At 41.8% G+C, this 23975-nt stretch overlaps 1 protein-coding gene across 1 annotated transcript in view; it reads right to left on the bottom strand.

Moving 5' to 3' along the window:
* The window catches only part of LOC121307053 (protein FAM163B-like), a 48807-nt gene extending 31461 nt beyond the window's left edge, over window positions 1-17346 (bottom strand). The window contains exon 1 of the mRNA XM_041239145.1: window positions 16288-17346. The gene's annotated coding sequence lies outside the window, so the exon portion shown is untranslated. The remainder of the gene's footprint in view (window positions 1-16287) is intronic.
* Window positions 17347-23975: the final 6629 nt, after the last annotated feature.

Raw genomic sequence — 23975 nt, 5'->3', positions numbered from 1 at the left:
ACATTTAATGGTTGTCTTACCTGAGTTGTTGTTCTTGTTTTGATGCGGTCTCCCTTCTGTTTTTTTGTTGATTTCTCCCCCCTTCCTTTCTAGTTTAAATGCTTCCGAACCTGCTCGAGGATCTTTTCTCCAAGTAGACTAGTTCCCTTGTTATTTAAATGCAGTCCATCCCGTCTATACAGATAGTCCTCGTTGTAGAATGTGGTCCAATGATCAAGATAGGTGAAGCCTTCCCGTGTGCACCACGTCTTCAGCCATTCGTTTTGATTAATTATTTCCAGCTGTCCACATGGTCCTTTGCAAGGTGCGGGTAGTATACCAGAAAATACCACAGTTTTGGTTTTCTCTTTTAATTTCCTTCCTAGCTCTCTGAATTTGTTTTGCAGGGATTTTGGTCTGTCTCTTCCAATGTTGTTTGTACCGATGTGGACGACTACTACCGGGTCGTCTCCTGTTCGTTCTAGGAGCCTGTCCACGTTTTCAGTGATGTGCTTGACCGAGGCTCCCGGAAGGCAGCACACTGTTGTAGTAAGGGGGTCCAAACTGCGAACTGAACTTGCTGTGTTTCTCAATATGGAGTCCCCAACAATCATGACCTCCCTTCTTTTTGCTGTCTGGTCACCACTGTCAATAGGGTCCTGGATGTTGTTCCTTTCATTCTCTTGTTGTTGGTTCTGCTCATCAAAATTCTGAAGTGACTCAAATCTGTTGGTTGTTTTGATTTCTGGTGGTTGTGTTTGACGAAGTTTCTTTTTTTCCCTGCTTCTGCCTACCTGAACCCAGCTGTTCTGACCTTCTATCTCCCTGGTGGCTTTCAGTCTGTTAGGGGTGATGCAGACTTCCATGAATTGTGGGTGTGCCAGTTCCTCAAGATCCTGTTGCTGTCTCACTTCTTCCAGCTCCATTTCTAGCATACTTACTAGTTTATGCAAATCCTGGATCGCGCGGCACTTTACGCACACTTGGTTTAGCTCCGCTGGGTTTTCTCGGATTTCCCACATCAAGCAGGTGTCACAGATTACTGGCTTGAAGACCATGTTGAGGGTTTTTTTTTTTTGAAGTTTAGTTTCTTCTGCAGCCGTCAACCTGCTTTCAAACTGCTTCGAAACTGCTCTGTACTTTTCCACGCCTGTACTTCTCCCACTCGCTGTCGCTTCCACTCGCTGTCGCTGGGAAGACTGCCTCGTTTAACTGCGTTGTTCTGCTGTGCTGTTGGCTCCTCCCCTCGCCCGTGTCTCAAAACGGCGCTGAATTTGAATCAGCTGCTCCGAGTTTCAGCTTGTTTTGTTATCAGAAAAACACACGCGGCTGTTTGACTTTGAGCTGCTGCTGTGTTTCCCCAATGTCCTCTGTTTTCTGATTAAAGCAATTCAAGATGCAATTTCTCCTTTCTGCTTCGAAACTGCTCTGTACTTTTCCACGCCTGTACTTCTCCCACTCGCTGTCGCTTCCACTCGCTGTCGCTGGGAAGACTGCCTCGTTTAACTGCGTTGTTCTGCTGTGCTGTTGGCTCCTCCCCTCGCCCGTGTCTCAAAACGGCGCTGAATTTGAATCAGCTGCTCCGAGTTTCAGCTTGTTTGTTATCAGAAAAACACACGTGGCTGTTTGACTTTGAGCTGCTGCTGTGTTTCCCCAATGTCCTCTGTTTTCTGATTAAAGCAATTCAAGATGCAATTTCTCCTTTCTGCTTCGAAACTGCTCTGTACTTTTCCACGCCTGTACTTCTCCCACTCGCTGTCGCTTCCACTCGCTGTCGCTGGGAAGACTGCCTCGTTTAACTGTTGACAGCGTCCCTGTGATCTTTCGTATGATCATAAGAAAAAATAGAAGGATGAGGATCTTTCAGCCCACGAGAGGGGATGTTTTTTTGGCAGCTATATTCCATGATACCTCACAAAGAAACCCCATTTATTTCAATAACTGCAATATTAAGTTTCTGCTGTGCTTTATTCTAAATATTAGTACGGCTGACAACTGGGGCCTACTGCTGCATCTCTGTTGAAGATTCAGTTACTGGTGAAGAATTTGAAGGTTATGAGGTCAGTGTTATTGCATCTAAACACTGCGCTCTTTAAATCTGAGTACAGGTAAAAAACAAAACATATAACTGTGCTGTATATTATTATTACATCAAGACTGAGAATTTACCAAAAAAAAAACTCTACTACTACTACTTCTACTACTTAATATAGTAGTCCATCGCATATCTGCCCTAACCGTTTATCCACCATGATCTCTTCAGCTACGTTAGTTTATTATTGAACAGAGAAGATTAGTTGAGATTGTAGCTCCTGTGTTGTATGTGCTCTGTGTGCTGTCATTGCTGGTAGTGTGAGGTGAGATGTTCAGCGTGTTGATATGTAACTAAATCCAGTTCGCCTGCGGGGGGTGTTTCAACTTCAACCTCCATCTCGATCTCCTGCCTGTCACTCAGCAGCGAATGCACGCACCCACACGGCAGACGGCTACTCTAAACAAGGGGTTTAGGGGAGCGCCCTAATAAAAGCTGAATCTCAAAACAATGTGTGAATATAATGTACCGCCGTCCCTTTTCTTTGCGGCGCCAGCAATAAAGTCACTGACGAGGTGAGTGTCGTTCAAGTGTTTTATTTATTGACCACAAACAACTGTAGCTGGCTTCCAATCTCACACTGTAGGCAGGTACTGGCTCTCACTCAAAAAACTGTCACACACACTTTAACAGCTCCTCCTCCACCACTCACACACGTGCACACCCGTCACGCACACACATATAGTCATCTGCAGCCGTGCAATCTAGCTAAACCTATTCACTCCCAGCTGCACATACACATTGGCATGCATATCAGTTTAACAACACACACAACACATAACAACCACAGCAGTGGGTCTTCTGAGCCCCCATTTGTCTGAATCGCTACAATAATAACTGTTACAGTTGTGTATAATGTATTTAAAACAGGATTAATTTATCTTCCTTTTTACATATCCCTCCTTACTCTGATCCCACAGCTGGCGGACAGGCAACGGATTACTGTAATAATAATAATAAAAATAACAATAATAAAGACTCAAAATGCTACAACCCTCCTAGAATTATTAGGCATATTATACAAACATATGTAAGCAATCAATACATTTTTTTTCTTTTAAATGGCTTTTGTATATAAACCTGCAAAACAAATACTGGAAAAGCTGTACAAAAAAATTAGATCTGAAAATAATTAAAATTTACCACAAAAACGAATTGCTTTTTCTTGCAGAGTTTTTGCCTTTTACCCCTTTCACACATACCAATTATGACGGCTCAGAACTGGCACTGATGTGGCATGTTGGTCCGTGTGCATTGCCTATAGAGTCACAGAGCCGTCATATTTTATGCCGTCTCTGAACCACCTCGTGAGGTGGCACTGAAGCATCTTAACTCCTGTGTGAAATGCTATGCCAGCACTGAAGCGCTACAGTGGCCGTGGATTGAAAGTCAACATCCCACGTGACTGCATACCGAACATGTTGGGTATTTTTGTCGTCGGTGTTACATGCTTTAATTTTTTTTTCAAATATAATGGGTGATCAAGAATGAGGTAGTAAATGGAGTGTGGAATAAGTTAAGGAATTGTTAACTTCATTGATTTTTATTGGTGTTTTATATACAGCTTTGTAGACAATAAAATACATTTCATTCTTTTATATTCTGCACGTCCCGTTGAAGGAAGCTGACACACCAGTTGCTTCTGGGAATTTGAGTTTTTAGGAAAAAACAATTCAGAACATTCTTCCTGGTCTTTTTAAAATACATATTTAAAAAAAAAAAATTAAAATAGGATAATCAACTAAGTCAAAACCAGCACTGTAGACAAACTGATGCATCTTGGTACCTTTGCTGCAACATGGTCTTGAAACTTTTCAGCAATGTCTTAACTCTGATAAGGAAACTGATTTTAAAACATCGGTTTGCCCTCCTTTAAAAAGGTTGAAATTCCAACCAATGAATGTGAAAAATGCATTTGTAATCTACAGTACTTTGCCACTCACACTAAGAGAGCAAACCAAACACTTACACAAATAAATCACCACAACAGAAAAAAACACCACCTGTCACTACTTCTTATATTTCCATTTACAACTTTTATAGTACAAAACAAATAATAATTTCTGCTTAATTTACAACAGCAGCTGGACAGGTCCCAGCTCCTTGTCAAGATGCTATGATTGATGGTTTGCCATTAGTCTGTTGTTAGACATTGTTTTTTTTTTTTTTTTTTTTTTTTTAAGTGTTTTATGGCTGTGTGAACGCGATTACATTTTAGCTTTGTAAAAAGTTGCATCTTGGTCAAATCCGCGTTGGAAAACTGCTCTGAATTAGAGCACAAAGCTACTAACTGTGTGGAGCCTGCTTTCATTTTACACATGATGTTATAATATGTTATTTTAGGGAAAACATATTTTTCTAAGTATAGTACTTTTTACTAGATGGTGGGGATGAGCAAAGAAATAAAAAAAGGGGGACCATCCAAAAATATTTGGGAACCCCTGCTGTGCAGCTATCTGTCTGTCTGTCACACTACAGGTATCTGTCTGTCACACTGCTACATCACAAGAGTGCGTTGGTTCTGCTAGGTCACCGGAGTGCGTTGGTTCTGTTAGGTCACTGGAGTGCGTTGGTTCTGCTAGGTCACTGGAGTGCGTTGGTTCTGCTAGGTCACTGGAGTGCGTTGGTTCTGCTAGGTCACTGGAGTGCGTTGGTTCTGCTAGGTCACTGGAGTGCGTTGGTTCTGCTAGGTCACTGGAGTACGTTGGTTCTGCTAGGTCACTGGAGTGCGTTGGTTCTGCTAGGTCACTGGAGTGCTTTGGTTCTGCTACATCACAGGAGTGCTTTGGTTCTTCTACATCACAGGAGTGCTTTGGTTCTGCTACACATACCATGAAACAGCAGCAACTTTCCATCTATAGTGTTGTCTTTGAAATATCAGCATGTTACAAATTGAGAATAAAATACAATAAATGTTCTGTAAGGTTACAAATGGTTAAAACAAGTGAATAAATCTCATTCATAAACACAAGTATAAAAAAGTCTGAAATATTTTCATGAATATTGAATTATCTAGGCAGTCTGTAAGACATTAACTCCTGTACACTCTCTCTGTATCGTCGGAGTCACAGACGCGGACTGTTAAATTTCTGTTTCAAGGTGAGTTATATATTCTTTTGCTAATTAAAACCCTTCTTTTCTAAGTGCAAATTAACTCCTGATAAATTATGACAATTAACATGGACTTGCTTTTAAATTCCCCAACCAAAAACAAAAAGAAATAGTCACAAATCACATTATTTTGTAAATCAACATGATTTGGGAAATGCCAGGATCAATGCTTCATGCCGATTTGTTGATTAACTCTGGAGTTATCATTGATGAGCTTTTGAAAATCCTGCCCAGTGTTACAGAAATGATCAATGCAACTGTAGCCTATCTGAACTCTGGATACCTGCATTATAGGACAACTGACCTGTACTGTACATTTTACTTGAATTATACAAATAAAAACCTAACCGGAAATAATGAAATCTTGGTATACAAAATGGCATACTAGACATTATAATATAGTTTCCTTACAAGCACACACACACACACTTTATATTCAATATACACTTTCACATTTCTGAATGCATATACAATGTTCTTATAACACTGTGGGTGTTCGGTGGCTATTTCTAATCACATTGAGTTTGTTTATTGTGGAGGCGAGACAAAAGCAGCCTACAGAAGATTGTGTATTGGGTTAGGGAGTTCTATCATAATTTTAAAAGCTCAGTAAATATATAATGAAGTGTTACATACATGTAGGGTATACATGTATAACTAACAACTATGAACACAAATGGCATTTGAAACGTATATTTATAGACTACAACAGGGGTCTCCAAACCTGGTCCTGGAGAGCCCCTATCCTGCAGGTTTTACAGGTGTCTTTACATCATCAGTGGCTAAAGATCTGGAAGTCCTGTTAATCTTCACTAATTAAGGCAATAATTGGTTCAATTAAGTAACTGAGAGATTGGTTGAAATGAAAACCAGCAGCCACAGCAGCTCTTCAGGACCAGGGTTGGAGACCCCTGGACTACAATCATATACAACAGTAGATGTCAACATAAGAAAACAGATTCCAATCAAGCTTATAGATGGCCTCCCTGCCCCATCCAAAACTTAAATAAAATGTATTTATTCCATTTTTTTTAACCACAAAGATTGCAAAATTCACATTAAAAGAATTCTATATAGTTGTTGGCAAAATATCCACCCGAAACAGGGTAAATGACTAGTGGGGTTTAATTTTTTCTTTTTTTAATCTGCTGTCCGATTTTTACCTACGTGGCAGATAATCATACATCAGCATTTTATATGTGAGGTGTTCTAAATAAATCTACATTCTGGATGACAAAATGCACAATTTTAAATGAAGTTTACAAATTATACACAAAATAGATTTTCCAATTATTTTTCATTTCCATTTGCTGCTGCTTGCTGGTTGGAGAGACGTCTCCCTGTACGCTGGTAGTTTCCATAACAGCGAATTATGCTTCCATTCATCTTGATCTCGTTAACATGCATTTTGATTAATGAGTTCCCCTTATCTAGTCGTTGAGCCAGGAAGTGATGTACGTGACCTGTGACAATCAAGCTTTTTTTCTAAGCTAATCTAGTGTTAAAAGCTTTGGTTTATTTTTGTGTACTGTACAGTAGTGAAAACATATGATGAAGATCTTGCCTTTATTTTAACATATATTAATATATTGTACACCACTGCACTTTAATACAGTATGTTTAAATTAATATCAAATTTAAACACACAAGTAAAATGAAAGATACACAGCAACTGCACTTAAACAAAGTTTACCATTATTTTCTTGTTCCATAAAGCTGCTTATCGCTAATATTATTATGTTTAGTGTACATCTAAAATCCCTTGTCCACACTGAAGCAGATATACAGAGACAGAGCTGAATCTTGTGCATGCTTAAGACACACCACAAAATAATTCAATCAGCTCTGCTTCAAAACCTAATGCTGTTTGGTAAAGACCCGATCATGGCCCCATCTTTCCCCACACATAGAACACCATCTTCCAAATGTTGAGAGGCTCGGGCAGAAACATACATTTAAACTTCAATATCTCCTACAATGAAAGTTTTAACAATAATATTGAAAAGACATGCCATTACAAAATCTAAAACATGACACTCCTCTAAAAGAAATACAATTGTACAAGGTTGCGGTTAGATACGTTTAATATCGTTATTTATTCATATTTAATAATCAGGGCTTGAATTTCAGCGCAGGATCGTGGGAATCACTCATTTTCCAAGTTGCTCCCACACACCTGCGACTTTCAGTGTGGTAAAATCCAAGCTATTGTATTTTAGAATGCTTGCAACGCTACAACAATCTATAATGAAGTGGGTGTCAGTGACAAAGCCGCATTCCGAGTAGTTCTGGTTAAAATAAACAAATAAAAAGTAGTGCTGGATATTTTAAGTACCACAAGACTTTATTCTCTTGTACGTGATTCTCGGCCGCTATCTTTAAGTGTTATAGAAACTCAGCACACTTCAGTAAGCAGGCCTAAACAGTTATCTAGGTGTTGTTTTGCAAGCAGTGACTTTTGCTTTAACTCTTAAAACTCAGCCCCATTCATTTTGTGGCGCCAGCGCACCGAAGGTTATGCACATATTACTCAGGCACTGTAAAAACCACCTACTTGTTTGTCATGGCTTGTTTAAAAGTACAGACTCTGGGCTTTCCAAAGATGTATTCAGTGTGTGTATGCAGTAGTCCTAGCCGGAAGTACGATCGCCTGAAGTCAAGCCTCTCATCATGTGACAGAGTTCACAGTTTTGTTTTGAGTCCATTGCTTCGTCATTGTAGTAGCTAGACTGAAGGGGCGGATTCGTTGGAAAGCTTAGAAACTCAATTTCCCCCCAGTGTTCATTTCATTCAATGGTGCAGTTTTTTTCGTTTAAATTCCGACGCGATCTTCATCTTTATTTATTTAAATAAAGTTACTCGTCATAACGATTGCAATGTGTCCAGCAAAAACGTTTTATTTTTCATTATGGTGTTAATAAAGATTAGTTGCTTATTAACGTACGGTGATCTTGTCTGTACGTTCTGCTTGTAATGAAAAATGAAGGCTTGGCCTACTTAAAAGCCCAGTTGTTTGACAGAAAAAAATAACTAAATTAAATCGAATAAATTACTAAATTAAGCCTGTATATATATAAATAAATATATAAAAACAGTGAAGCAATATGAAATAACAACAGCATCGGCGGTATGATAATGGTCTGCTTTGATTAGAGGGTGAGCATTAATTTCATTACTACAGAAATGTTATGGAGTCTAAATATTCAAACAGTGCTAAAATCCAAATCGCTAATTTATCCTACTTACTGTTATATAAAAGAGACAATAACTAGTAATGGTCACACCAAACTGACTTCATTCCCAATATCATGTTAGTTGAAAGATTCAATATTCTGTTTAAAAAATAATAATAATTTACTAACAGCAATAGTTTGTAAGTAAAAAAGACAAGTCTCAGAATAGCAAAAAAAAAAATTCCATTATACTGTACATATAAATGTTAAATGTTCAGCTAAATTATGACAGCTCTTGCTGTTACTGCCCCTCTGAAATAGAAAGATCCCCAGAAATGAGAGATCAGTGTGTTCACCCTACCCCCTAATAATCATCTCTACAGCACAGCACTCAGCTCTCCAGCACTGACACCCTACCCTCTAATAATCATCTCTACAGCACAGCACACTCAGCTCTCCAGCACTGACAACCTACCCCCTAATAATCATCTCTACAGCACAGCACACTCAGCTCTCCAGCACTGACAACCTACCCCCTAATAATCATCTCTACAGCACAGCACAGTCAGCTCTCCAGCACTGTCACCCTACCCCCTAATAATCATCTCTACAGCACAGCACACTCAGCTCTCCAGCACTGACACCCTACCCCCTAATAATCATCTCTACAGCACAGCACAGTCAGCTCTCCAGCACTGTCACCCTACCCCCTAATAATCATCTCTACAGCACAGCACACTCAGCTCTCCAGCACTGACACCCTACCCCCTAATAATCATCTCTACAGCACAGCACACTCAGCTCTCCAGCACTGACACCCTACCCCCTAATAATCATCTCTACAGCACAGCACACTCAGCTCTCCAGCACTGTCACCCTACCCCCTAATAATCATCTCTACAGCACAGCACACTCAGCTCTCCAGCACTGTCACCCTACCCCCTAATAATCATCTCTACAGCACAGCACACTCAGCTCTCCAGCACTGACACCCTACCCCCTAATAATCATCTCTACAGCACAGCACACTCAGCTCTCCAGCACTGTCACCCTACCCCCTAATAATCATCTCTACAGCACATCACAGCACACTCAGCTCTCCAGCACAGACACCCTACCCCCTAATAATCATCTCTACAGCACAGCACACTCAGCTCTCCAGCACTGTCACCCTACCCCCCAATAATCATCTCTACAGCACAGCACACTCAGCTCTCCAGCACTGACACCCTACCCCCTAATAATCATCTCTACAGCACAGCACAGCACACTCAGCTCTCCAGCACTGTCACCCTACCCCCTAATAATCATCTCTACAGCACAGCACACTCAGCTCTCCAGCACTGTCACCCTACCCCCTAATAATCATCTCTACAGCACAGCACACTCAGCTCTCCAGCACTGTCACCCTACCCCCTAATAATCATCTCTACAGCACAGCACACTCAGCTCTCCAGCACAGACACCCTACCCCCTAATAATCATCTCTACAGCACAGCACAATCAGCTCTCCAGCACAGACACCCTACCCCCAATAATCATCTCTACAGCACAGCACACTCAGCTCTCCAGCACTGTCACCCTACCCCCTAATAATCATCTCTACAGCACAGCACAGTCAGCTCTCCAGCACTGTCACCCTACCCCGTAATAATCATCTCTACAGCACAGCACACTCAGCTCTCCAGCACTGTCACCCTACCCCCTAATAATCATCTCTACAGCACAGCACACTCAGCTCTCCAGCACTGTCACCCTACCCCCTAATAATCATCTCTACAGCACAGCACAGCACAGCTCTCCAGCACTGTCACCCTACCCCCTAATAATAATCTCTACAGCACAGCACAGCACACTCAGCTCTCCAGCACTGTCACCCTACTCCGTAATAATCATCTCTACAGCACAGCACACTCAGCTCTCCAGCACTGTCACCCTACCCCCTAATAATCATCTCTACAGCACAGCACAGCACACTCAGCTCTCCAGCACTGACACCCTACCCCCTAATAATCATCTCTACAGCACAGCACAGCACAATCAGCTCTCCAGCACTGTCACCCTACCCCCTAATAATCATCTCTACAGCACAGCACACTCAGCTCTCCAGCACTGACACCCTACCCCCTAATAATCATCTCTACAGCACAGCACACTCAGCTCTCCAGCACTGACACCCTACCCCCTAATAATCATCTCTACAGCACAGCACACTCAGCTCTCCAGCACTGTCACCCTACCCCCTAATAATCATCTCTACAGCACAGCACAGCACACTCAGCTCTCCAGCACTGACACCCTACCCCCTAATAATCATCTCTACAGCACAGCACACTCAGCTCTCCAGCACTGACACCCTACCCCCTAATAATCATCTCTACAGCACAGCACACTCAGCTCTCCAGCACTGTCACCCTACCCCCTAATAATCATCTCTACAGCACCGCACACACTCAGCTCTCCAGCACTGTCACCCTACCCCCTAATAATCATCTCTACAGCACAGCACAATCAGCTCTCCAGCACTGTCACCCTACCCCCTAATAATCATCTCTACAGCACAGCACACTCAGCTCTCCAGCACTGTCACCCTACCCCCTAATAATCATCTCTACAGCACAGCACACTCAGCTCTCCAGCACTGTCACCCTACCCCCTAATAATCATCTCTACAGCACAGCACACTCAGCTCTCCAGCACTGACACCCTACCCCCTAATAATCATCTCTACAGCACAGCACACTCAGCTCTCCAGCACTGTCACCCTACCCCCTAACAATCATCTCTACAGCACAGCACAATCAGCTCTCCAGCACTGTCACCCTACCCCCTAATAATCATCTCTACAGCACAGCACACTCAGCTCTCCAGCACTGACACCCTACCCCCTAATAATCATCTCTACAGCACAGCACACTCAGCTCTCCAGCACTGACACCCTACCCCCTAATAATCATCTCTACAGCACAGCACTCAGCTCTCCAGCACTGACACCCTACCCCCTAATAATCATCTCTACAGCACAGCACAGCACACTCAGCTCTCCAGCACTGACACCCTACCCCCTAATAATCATCTCTACAGCACAGCACACTCAGCTCTCCAGCACTGTCACCCTACCCCCTAATAATCATCTCTACAGCACAGCACAGCACAATCAGCTCTCCAGCACTGTCACCCTACCCCCTAATAATCATCTCTACAGCACAGCACAGCTCAGCTCTCCAGCACTGTCACCCTACCCCCTAATAATCATCTCTACAGCACAGCACACTCAGCTCTCCAGCACTGACACCCTACCCCCTAATAATCATCTCTACAGCACAGCACACACACTCAGCTCTCCAGCACTGACACCCTACCCCCTAATAATCATCTCTACAGCACAGCACACTCAGCTCTCCAGCACTGTCACCCTACCCCCTAATAATCATCTCTACAGCACAGCACAGCACACTCAGCTCTCCAGCACTGTCACCCTACCCCCTAATAATCATCTCTACAGCACAGCACACTCAGCTCTCCAGCACTGTCACCCTACCCCCTAATAATCATCTCTACAGCACAGCACACTCAGCTCTCCAGCACTGTCACCCTACCCCCTAATAATCATCTCTACAGCACAGCACACTCAGCTCTCCAGCACTGACACCCTACCCCCTAATAATCATCTCTACAGCACAGCACACTCAGCTCTCCAGCACTGTCACCCTACCCCCTAATAATCATCTCTACAGCACAGCACACTCAGCTCTCCAGCACAGACACCCTACCACCTAATAATCATCTCTACAGCACAGCACACTCAGCTCTCCAGCACTGTCACCCTACCCCCTAATAATCATCTCTACAGCACAGCACACTCAGCTCTCCAGCACTGTCACCCTACCCCCTAATAATCATCTCTACAGCACAGCACACTCAGCTCTCCAGCACTGACACCCTACCCCCTAATAATCATCTCTACAGCACAGCACACTCAGCTCTCCAGCACTGACACCCTACCCCCTAATAATAATCTCTACAGCACAGCACAGCACAATCAGCTCTCCAGCACTGTCACCCTACTCCGTAATAATCATCTCTACAGCACAGCACACTCAGCTCTCCAGCACAGACCCCCTACCCCCTAATAATCATCTCTACAGCACAGCACACTCAGCTCTCCAGCACTGACACCCTACCCCCTAATAATCATCTCTACAGCACAGCACACTCAGCTCTCCAGCACAGACACCCTACCCCCTAATAATCATCTCTACAGCACAGCACAGTCAGCTCTCCAGCACTGTCACCCTACTCCGTAATAATCATCTCTACAGCACAGCACAGTCAGCTCTCCAGCACTGTCACCCTACCCCCTAATAATCATCTCTACAGCACAGCACACTCAGCTCTCCAGCACTGTCACCCTACCCCCTAATAATCATCTCTACAGCACAGCACACTCAGCTCTCCAGCACTGTCACCCTACCCCCTAATAAATCATCTCTACAGCACAGCACATTCAGCTCTCCAGCACAGACCCCCTACCCCCTAATAATCATCTCTACAGCACAGCACAGCACACTTAGCTCTCCAGCACTGAAACCCTACCCCCTAATAATCATCTCTACAGCATAGCACACTCAGCTCTTTAGCAGTGTCACCAGTCACCTTGAATATAAACCATTCCATTCTCAGCTCTCCAGCCAGCACACCCTGCCCTTAATAATAAGCAATAAAACACCCTTTCTAACCTTACCAGACCACCCCAAACCCTGTACAGAGCACAGCATGGAAAAGGGTGGCACGCAGTGGCTGCAGCACAAATCCAGGCTAGCTTTTGTTGTGCAAGATGTCTGTATCAGTTGTTCGCCAGGACTCTTCTACAGTAAACAGATACAACCACATTGATTAGGTTTACACTTTAAATTTTACACTGTTAATACAGCCATTAAGTTACTGTTAACAGGATTTAGTAAGATGCAGACTGGAATAGGGTGTCTACTCCAGAGACAGGATTCATTTCATTGTACAGAGTCCCTGCTGTGCAGTAAGCGCTACCAGCTGGTAAATACAGATCACAGCCTGAATAATCTGAACACCCCTGTTGTGTACACAAGCAGATAAAAAAAGGGCAGCAGAAGTGCAACTTTCTTAACAATAGTGAACATATTGTTGTTTAAAGGCCATTGCACACTGGATCTGATAACGCATCAGAATTTAACATGCGTCTAAACAGAAAAAAAACAACGATGCGCATTCCCTATTGCACCTTGCACACTGAGTCCGTAATCGTCGTACGATGGTGATGCGTCAATTTTGGAATCGAAGAAAGTTCGATTTGACGTGCATGAAAAATGACATTGACCACTAAAAAATTCTTGCAGTTCCCTGAAAAAAATGGAAAATCTAATTGTGTGTGCCACCAAACAAGAATTACTTTATGATAAATCCAACAAAATTACAAAGAATTTGTAAAAAAAAAAAAAAAAAAAAAAGGACACATATGGAAAGACATTGCCGTGGACTTGGGCATGAATGATATGTATTATAAAATATGAAAATGTGGATTTTGTGCATTACAGGTTATTGCAAGCACATACTTTTTATGTAAAGTTAAGTAAAGAAACAATGGCCTAACCTGGAGACACATATCAGAGAAAGAAGCGTGACAAGGACAATATATATATATTACAGGAGCGAGCGTTTGAAAAATGTAATATTGGTCATATGGCTCCTGATGCTATGACAATGTGTTGTGTAATCGCATATGTTTTTTTTATGTATTGCGTAACAACATTATTGTAGTCAAGTAGAAAGGTAATAATTAGCAAACGTTTTCCATCAGCGTTTGCTGATCGTTAAGTTTATACTACATTTAACATTTTTTGTGTTCAAAGTTATATATGAATTAACAGCTTTTTTTTAAAATGTTTTAGTTACAAAGCCTCCACTGCACATCAGCGCTCTGAAGTATGATATTAACACATCTAGTGTGCAATGGATTGAAGGACGACTTTTTCTAAATGATGGAATGGATCCAGTGTGCAAAGGCCTTAATCTTGTGTTTTCAAAGCCGCAAGTGTAATAGGGAAGACTAAACCATTTCCCTTGAAAACATCTAAGCTATTCTTTAATAACCTGTTGTCCAAATATCCCTTCTTTGGGGCTGCATAGCCAAACCTACCGGTATGTTAGATTTCCATCACAATGCCCAGGAATAGTAAATGTGACAGCATGTCAACTTGGATGAAAGCAATTCAGCAGTGGTTTGAGATTTATTCATGATGTCACAATGAGGTAAGGTCTTGAGCAGTTCAACACGCCCCAATCTCCTAACTGAAACATCCCCAAAGCAGAATTTCTGTTTAAAATGCTTCCTACTTTTCATGAAAGGGATGTGCGACCACTCAGTTATAATTATATATGCATGCACTTAGCTTCACCTTCACCCTTTTCTTGAAAAATGAAAAAATAATCAATGTACCCTTCTTGCTATCAAGGACAGGCTGTTTTTTTAAATATTTTGCTGTGTGTACTTTTGTATATAGACTTGATCAACAGCATGTGTAATTGATGAATACTACACTAACTGTTGTATTGATATTTTTTTGTTGTTGTTTAATACATGAAGACAATCAGGCAGGGAATCGGAGAAGGTTTCTTCTTGGCAGAAGTTTTGACAGATGTCTAAAAATAACATCTTTCAGTTCTTGTACATTGCTAGGGTGTGGTTTCCTGAGCAAAAGTTGCCTGCCAAGACGATGCAATAGGTCTTCTTCTGGGTTCCTGTCTGATCTGAGGAGGCCAGGATAGTGGACTCCTTTCTGTGCCTTCAATGTATTGAGTGCTAAGGTAGCAGAAAGAATCTTGTGTTGACACTGAGGTTAATTGGAGCTGGATACATCTCAGTCCCAGAGACCAGACTGCTGCTGCTGCTTTAACTTGGTTTGCATTTCCTGCAGAAGAATGCATGTTGGCACACTGTCGGAACAGCCAATGCATGAGGTTCTTTCCCAGTCCTGCACAGGCAGCTACACAGCAGCCAGTGTGTCTTCTAACTGCAGTGTTTCAGTTATTCTGTCAGGGAATTGTATAACCACACACACACACACACACACACACACACACACACACTTCTGGTCAGCTATAACAGACAGCAGCACCACAAAGTAAATAAGAGTCAATTCACCACTATCCAGATCAACTACCTTGATTCAGAGACTACAACCTGGGCACCAAACTAAGGCAGGACAAATCAAAGGCTGGGTTATATACTAGAGCTCAATGGTAGATCTTATATAAGATACTGATGTTTATACAAGATTTACATCTGGATTGTATAGCCATCTATACACACTACAGCATCACCTATAATAAAGTACTTTAAAAAGAAAGAATACACGAGAAAACGGTAAACATAGATAGATGGACAGATAGATATTGACAGACAGATAGAGATATTTTCGGACAATACATAGATGAGATTTGATGAGGCATATAGACTGGCAGACAAATAGATATAGACAAACAAGTAGTTTGGCAGTAAAAGTTTAGATATAAGACAAAACACATTCAGGCAGACAAGTATACATATACAACTAGATTCATAGATATAGAAACAACACGCACTTAATCCCCGCACAGGTGGTACCAAGCCATACGCAGCTAAACAGATTTAAACGAACCATTTTTGCTCGCCCGTGTCTTTAAGATCAAGCCCTTCTCCCTATTACCTTGACTCCAAATAATCAGGTTAGCACAGTGTGATTCAACACAAAGTAAAGCACCACTGGGCGCTGGGAAGAGAATGCATGCCGGTGTAAAATATTTTTCTGTAACAGCGAGGCAAACGAGAGGAGGACAGTGACAAGAACCAAGCATTCTCTACGCGGCAGCTAGTGCACCAAATTATAAACGAAAGCCCAGTTGCTGGGAATCTCTTACCTTCATAAACATTAGAATTGTCCCTGATCTCATCCGTGGCGGTCCTCTCTCTCGAGCACCCAGCACTAAGCATCAATGAACCGGACACGTGATCCCCAAATGACAGCAGCACCTAGCGTTGATTTATTACATTCTGTGTGGGGCGGGGGATAGCTCAGGTCCAGAGCAAACAGAAACCGCAGCAAAGATGCTTTCCAGTGTACTATGAAACGTCTCTTTTACAAAAGGCGCACTGTATCAAAACGGCATAAGTGGAAGTGTTCTCTTTATAATGTAAACTCATTCATATAGGTGGTAGAAAAACATAGCATTTCTTTTTTTTTTTTTGTTGTTGACTCTTATATCACCACACACGTCTTCAAACCCGCCAGCTGATAGTAGGGTGCTGCTTTATGTAGTCGAGGGAAAGGGTCACAGAGTAGATTTCAGTTTTTCTTCTGACTAATGTTTAAATTAAATTTGTGGAGTCTGCTTTGTTCAAACTAAGTTTGAAAAAAATAAAATCCAGAGAACTGATGTATTTGAAATTATATCAGATTAATTTGCCTCCTGCTGTTTATTTATATTTTAAATTTCGAGTTTCAACTTTGAATTACACCAGATGTACCTTTACGGACATACATGATCTTCTTTGCATACAATTCCAGAGCGTCATACGAATAAATCACTATAGTGTTTAACCAAATCAGTTCAGTTCAGTTAAAAAGTTAGAATGCAGATACTGTTTGCAATTGTATTCTTGTAATTAACACATGCTATGGTTTTGCGACTCAAGATAAATGGGACCCGAGTGTTGGTGATAAGGTCCAAAATCTCGTGTTGTCCATTCGGCTTTTTTTTCTTTCTTCTTCGTAATTTAATTAAGGCTGCGACTGTTTTTTTGCCTTTAATTTTTTTCTTGGATTCAGCTCTTTCCTAATCCTTTGTTAATAATTATGTGTAGATTATAATTAAACCACTCGGGCGCTCCTTTTTTATTTGAACAGCCCCTGCGTTAATAACGCGACGAAATGAAAAGCATCTCCTTGCTGCTTTTTCCGCATCACAAAAAAAGGGAGAATCACATTCTGAACAATAACACATTTTTTAACTGGAATTGTCAATCCATTTTTATGTAAAAAACAAACAAACAAACAAAAAAACAAAAAAAACACACACAAAAAAAAAAAAAAAAAAAAAAAAAAAAAAATCAAGTGTCTATCCCCACCTCGGAGCTAGCAGCCGAACACAGCCGAAGGAGATGCGTGCAGGCTGCTGTCCACCTGCGCTCCTCAATCAGAGGAGAATACACAGACGCTGGCCTAATTGTTGCTGAGAACTGAGCGCACCCTCGCTGCAAACCGTTGACGCGAGTTGTTGCTGCTGCTTGCCATTTGTTTTCTCCAAAAGCATGTGCAGTGGTGTGCTGGGAATGTCAACAACAACTATGACTGCCACAACCAACCGTACAATCAAATCATAGTTTTGAGTTCCATTCGTAGTATTTTGTATTTATTTTTAAATAAAGTAGTAATAAAGCATTCATTTGATTTATCCCAGTACAACATACAGCAAGCATACATCTACCAGGGTGAATAGATATAATCAAGGTTATTATTAAAAAAAAAAAACCATAACAATAGAAAGCCATTGAAAAGTACATTATTTCTGCAGTTCAGATACATCGGTGTTGACATGCACTGTAATCGTTATTCGTCAGAATTTGGTACTCGTACCAAAACTTGACGCTGTCAATGCTGTGACTGACTACTGCACAAATCACTACGAACAAGACAAACTGTAGTTCACCTGAAAAATTGTATGTGTTTACAATTTTAGATAGCCCAATTGGTTGCTCATGAGTTAAAGTCACATACATTTTCTGAATTGTGAAAACAATTACATTAAAAAAAAAAAAACTTTAAGGGCCAAACTCAGTACATCGTATTCCTTTCAGGCGGGCGTTTCGTTGTTTTCTGAGCTAAAATCATTTTCACATGCCCGGGCAAGAGCACTACACGGTGTACCACATTTTAACATGTACCACAAAATAATACAACACTGGTATATAGTTCTTTAAACCGGTAAGGGTTCTTTACTGGTTTAATCAATGCAGGAATTTTTTATAGCAACCGTTGTTCTCCAAGAATAGACGTCTATTTGGAAACTGAATATATTTAACATATAGTTTTAATAGTTTTTCTATTTAGTTTAAACTATGTAAATATATAGTTGGGCCATTTAAATAGACTGTATTTATCTAACCAAATGACACTTGACACTGAAGATACATTACTGGTTTCACAACAACAACATAGTACTGTGTTTGTTATACATTATAACAACCTTTAGCAGTGTCTTTGCCACAGAAGTTTTCACTTATTTATTTATTTTTTTTTAGTTTTTTTTCTAAGATTTTTATGCAAAAACCAATGAGGTATGTCTTTTCTAAAGTTCTCAAAACAAAATTCAATGTGCAGTCATCTTTTTCAGGCAAAAAAAAAAAAAAAATTGGTTAAGAACAAATATGTAAATAGATATTGGTCTTTTTAAAATGCATTACCCTGACATTTGACCTTTTACCTTTTTTGGTCTCAGAATGCATATAAAACAACCCATCTTAATTAACTGTAGTAATTTACTTTATACATATTAAATAGTTTATAGAGAGACGAGCTTCCATGAGCTGAATGAGGGACCGGACCAGCTTCCATGAGCTGAATAAGGAACCGGACCAGCTTCCATGAGCTGAATGAGGGACCGGACCAGCTTCCATGAGCTGAATGAAGGAACCGGACCAGCTTCCATGAGCTGAATGAGGGACCGGACCAGCTTCCATGAGCTGAATGAGGGACCGGACCAGCTTCCATGAGCTGAATGAGGGACCGGACCAGCTTCCATGAGCTGAATGAGGGACCGGACCAGCTTCCATGAGCTGAATGAGGGACCGGACCAGCTTCCATGAGCTGAATGAGGGACCGGACCAGCTTCCATGAGCTGAATGAGGGACCGAATTCCATGAGGAATGAGGGACCGGACCAGCTTCCATGAGCTGAATGAGGGACCGGACCAGCTTCCATGAGCTGAATGAGGGACCGGACCAGCTTCCATGAGCTGAATGAGGGACCGGACCAGCTTCCATGAGCTGAATGAGGGACCGGACCAGCTTCCATGAGCTGAATGAGGGACCGGACCAGCTTCCATGAGCTGAATGAGGGACCGGACCAGCTTCCATGAGCTGAATGAGGGACCGGACCAGCTTCCATGAGCTGAATGAGGGACCGGACCAGCTTCCATGAGCTGAATGAGGGACCGGACCAGCTTCCATGAGCTGAATGAGGGACCGGACCAGCTTCCATGAGCTGAATGAGGGACCGGACCAGCTTCCATGAGCTGAATGAGGGACCGGACCAGCTTCCATGAGCTGAATGAGGGACCGGACCAGCTTCCATGAGCTGAATGAGGGACCGGACCAGCTTCCATGAGCTGAATGAGGGACCGGACCAGCTTCCATGAGCTGAATGAGGGACCGGACCAGCTTCCATGAGCTGAATGAGGGACCGGACCAGCTTCCATGAGCTGAATGAGGGACCGGACCAGCTTCCATGAGCTGAATGAGGGACCGGACCAGCTTCCATGAGCTGAATGAGGGACCGGACCAGCTTCCATGAGCTGAATGAGGGACCGGACCAGCTTCCATGAGCTGAATGAGGGACCGGACCAGCTTCCATGAGCTGAATGAGGGACCGGACCAGCTTCCATGAGCTGAATGAGGGACCGGACCAGCTTCCATGAGCTGAATGAGGGACCGGACCAGCTTCCATGAGCTGAATGAGGGACCGGACCAGCTTCCATGAGCTGAATGAGGGACCGGACCAGCTTCCATGAGCTGAATGAGGGACCGGACCAGCTTCCATGAGCTGAATGAGGGACCGGACCAGCTTCCATGAGCTGAATGAGGGACCGGACCAGCTTCCATGAGCTGAATGAGGGACCGGACCAGCTTCCATGAGCTGAATGAGGGACCGGACCAGCTTCCATGAGCTGAATGAGGGACCGGACCAGCTTCCATGAGCTGAATGAGGGACCGGACCAGCTTCCATGAGCTGAATGAGGGAACCGGACCAGCTTCCATGAGCTGAATGAGGGACCGGACCAGCTTCCATGAGCTGAATGAGGGACCGGACCAGCTTCCATGAGCTGAATGAGGGACCGGACCAGCTTCCATGAGCTGAATGAAGGACCGGACCAGCTTCCATGAGCTGAATGAGGGACCGGACCAGCTTCCATGAGCTGAATGGCCTCCTCTTGTTCGTAATTGTTCTTATGTACTTATTCATACCTGGTCTTCATTTTAGACACCAGCATTTACTTATCCTATCTTGCATTATAAACTTTAAATCTGTTCCATTTACTGTAACTGATTTTATTGTAAAACATGTCATAGATATAGATATACAGAGTATATATACGTTCCGACACCATTATTCCTGGAGTTTCATGTAATAAATGTTAATCAAATGTTTTAATACTGGGGATTTAAATTCTTAGTCTAATCAAGCATTGCTGATCCAGTTAAGGAGGGTGGTGAAAAGAAGTCTGAAGTGTGGCAATAGATGAATGAAAAACACTTACACATGCTATGACAAGTCCTCTAGAAGCCATGATTTATCCGAGAGCTCTTTATTTGTTACACTATACACTTATAGGTACATGCTTTTTTTTGTCTTCATTTGTATTGCAGTCTGGCAATGAATATAATGAACTATAACTACATTCTGTCTCAGATTCCATCGGCAAGTGCTGTCTATGTGCACCAGAAAACAATGCACGGTTAAAACAAACTTATTATTTCCTGGTTGAAACAAAAACCTGGGTACTTCTGTGAACAAAAACAAAGAAGAAACTGAGAAAGACACACAAACTTAATCAGGAAGCCATATTAGATCAGGGATCCATACCATGGCCATCACCACATTTAACATTCAGGGCTTAAAAAGACCTTCCCCTGGGATTTGTGTCTTACCTTAAATAAAAATGTCCTTGAGTGGTGACCCAAGGCTGTGCTATTCTTATTCTCAGCAATCTGCCAATTGTCATCAACTGATGCCTCCCACACAGGTGGGCATGAGCAGAGTGTCGTTCAGCAATTCTAATGCGGAGAGTTTGAAGACAGGAACAATCGGTTAGCTTGGAAACCTAAAATTTATCAACAAACTCAGAACATTAACTTGACGCCTCCTCAGTTGTTTCTTGATAGATTTATGCAACATTCATATATTTCGTACCAGTAAATACATTTGCCTGTGTCAGAATATATCACTTTTGAAGACTGAGAGAGATGAACAGTAAAGGCATCTTGCATGCTCAGCAGTCTTTATACAGAACATCATTATTGCACACCTGTCCACTGGAGCATCAACGCAGAGATATGACGTGAAGCTAAGTAGCCATCCAGCAGTGATAAAGTAAATAAGTGACAATAACAGGCATGATTAAAACAGAAAGCCGTGGAGCGTGCAAAGCTTTCTGAGCTTGTCGCACATGCATGGGTGAGTTTACCTCTTAGAAGGCTTGATAATCTCAGATTTTGTAACTATGCTGTTTCCCATCTGTATAAAAGCACAGGGCTGGCTACTCTATGCTAAAGCAGACAGTTAAAAGGGAATGAATCCTTGAGTGAAACTAGTTTTTTCCATCAGTAAGTTCTACCAGTAAAGCTGAGTTCCAGTTCAATTTTTTGGGCACTGTATATTACAAACTTATTTTAATGCATAGTTTTATTATTTATTAACTAACTACATAGGGACATATTTGTAGAGTTTATGTCAGTCTTAATTAATTAATTTAATTAACTCCTGTATTTTTAAAGAGGTAAAAATTACTTTTAATTGTACAAAACAACTAAGTTGTATGACTTGAGTTCTCTTGAGCATTCAGAAGGTGTTTGATTTGCATTTTGCAACACTTACATTATTTTTTCTCCTTTCAAAAAACAGGAGTTAAAGTCTCCACACATCAGGCGCGATGTGATTTGTCCTGCAGTAAAATGGTACTTTGACTGCAACACTCCCTTTTACACCAGTGGCGACAGGCGCGAGCGATGTGATAGGCGACTCTCCTGTGATTGTATCATCAGCTGGAAAAAAACACACGCATGTTAGTCCTGTTATACAGCAAATAAAAATGTACCATACATAATAGCTTCAGAATACTTATTTCATTAAAGGTAAATGAATCATGCACAGCAGCTATATCCAGTTCCCTGGAAATGGACTGCCAGATGTTCTCCTTCATTACTGTGTCTTTATAATTGTTGTGTCCTTTGTTGTACAGCTCTGGGTATTTTGATACTGCAAGAATTATCTTTTCTTCCACCATTGTTTATTGAAGGCACGCAAGGGAAGCTGTTCCTCAATTGGTCCCTAGCTGCCACTCGACAAAATCGCAAAGATAGACACCAATCCTATTTTGTTTGCATTGTTTCAGTGTCACTTCAGTGTCGCTCATTGCATCGCAGGCAGTGTGAACAGCTTGTATCAAAAACACATGTTTAATTTTTTGGGGGGGCAGTGTGTCATACAACACATTTGATTGTCAATTGTTCCTAGTCAATCAGATCACTCCATTGCAGTAGCTCATGTCACCATATTCCACAGGTTTTTTCGTACTGTAGATTGTGATGGTGTAATTAAAAGTAACTCTGCAGACTGTGACACACAAAATCAAGGTACAATGATGCATGCATGTTTTATAAATATTTATATCAATGGTTTTAGGTTTAGGTTAATGTGTAAAAGTGTATAAGGGGAGTAGTAATTAAGACACAAGTTCTAGATTGATCATAGAACTAAGTTTAAATGGTTCTTAAAGGACCCCAATGAACAGAGGACAGATATTTTGATATTAATTATATTTGAATGGTCCTTCTGTCACAAATTGACTGTTTTAATGTGCTCCTAAAGCAAAAATCCCATAATAAGCTGACAGTACAAGTACAAGTTCCATTTCATGATTGCCTAACAACCCCAGCTCAGCGAATGGCTATCACACCTGCACAAGGCACAACGCGTTCAGAGATGTGCAGGCGCAGAGTTTGAAACTTTAAATAAATCACCATCACGAAAAAGGTAACTTTAATTGTCATTTTCAGTCATATACTCACCCTTATACCCCTTGCCACTGTTCAACTCATATATTTCCAATGAAAATGTCCATGCTGAAAACTAATTAATTCATATAAACACATTAGATTTTTTTGGGGGGGGGGGGGGGGAGTATAATACTTTTTTCAAATAACTAGTGTTTACTTGGTGTTATTGGTTTTACCTTTCATCAGTACACTGTGTATCTATATGTACAATATTGTAATGAATGTGATTTAATAACAAATATAAGCTTTCACTGGCTAATCTACTGCTTGCCAATCCCTACTGTTTAACGTGGTTATTCCATCTGGTCATTGTTATATTAATTTCAATGCAAAACATCTGCAAAACAAGTCCCTCCATTTCATTTTCTGCTACCAAACTGCTGGTCTACTCTTTCATTTTCACCCGTCTCTGTAACTCCCTCCTGTACTACTGTAACTCCCTCCTCCTACGCCTTTGCACCATTGCAACAAATTCAAAACGCCTCTGCCCGTATCGTATTCAATCTCCTCTGCTCCTTCCATACCTCCCATCTCCTCCTCCAGTTACACTGGCTCC

This window comes from Polyodon spathula, chromosome 52 (genome assembly GCF_017654505.1).
Source record: "Polyodon spathula isolate WHYD16114869_AA chromosome 52, ASM1765450v1, whole genome shotgun sequence".
Classification (NCBI taxonomy): domain Eukaryota; kingdom Metazoa; phylum Chordata; class Actinopteri; order Acipenseriformes; family Polyodontidae; genus Polyodon; species Polyodon spathula.
This window is presented reverse-complemented; position numbering and strand designations above follow the sequence as displayed.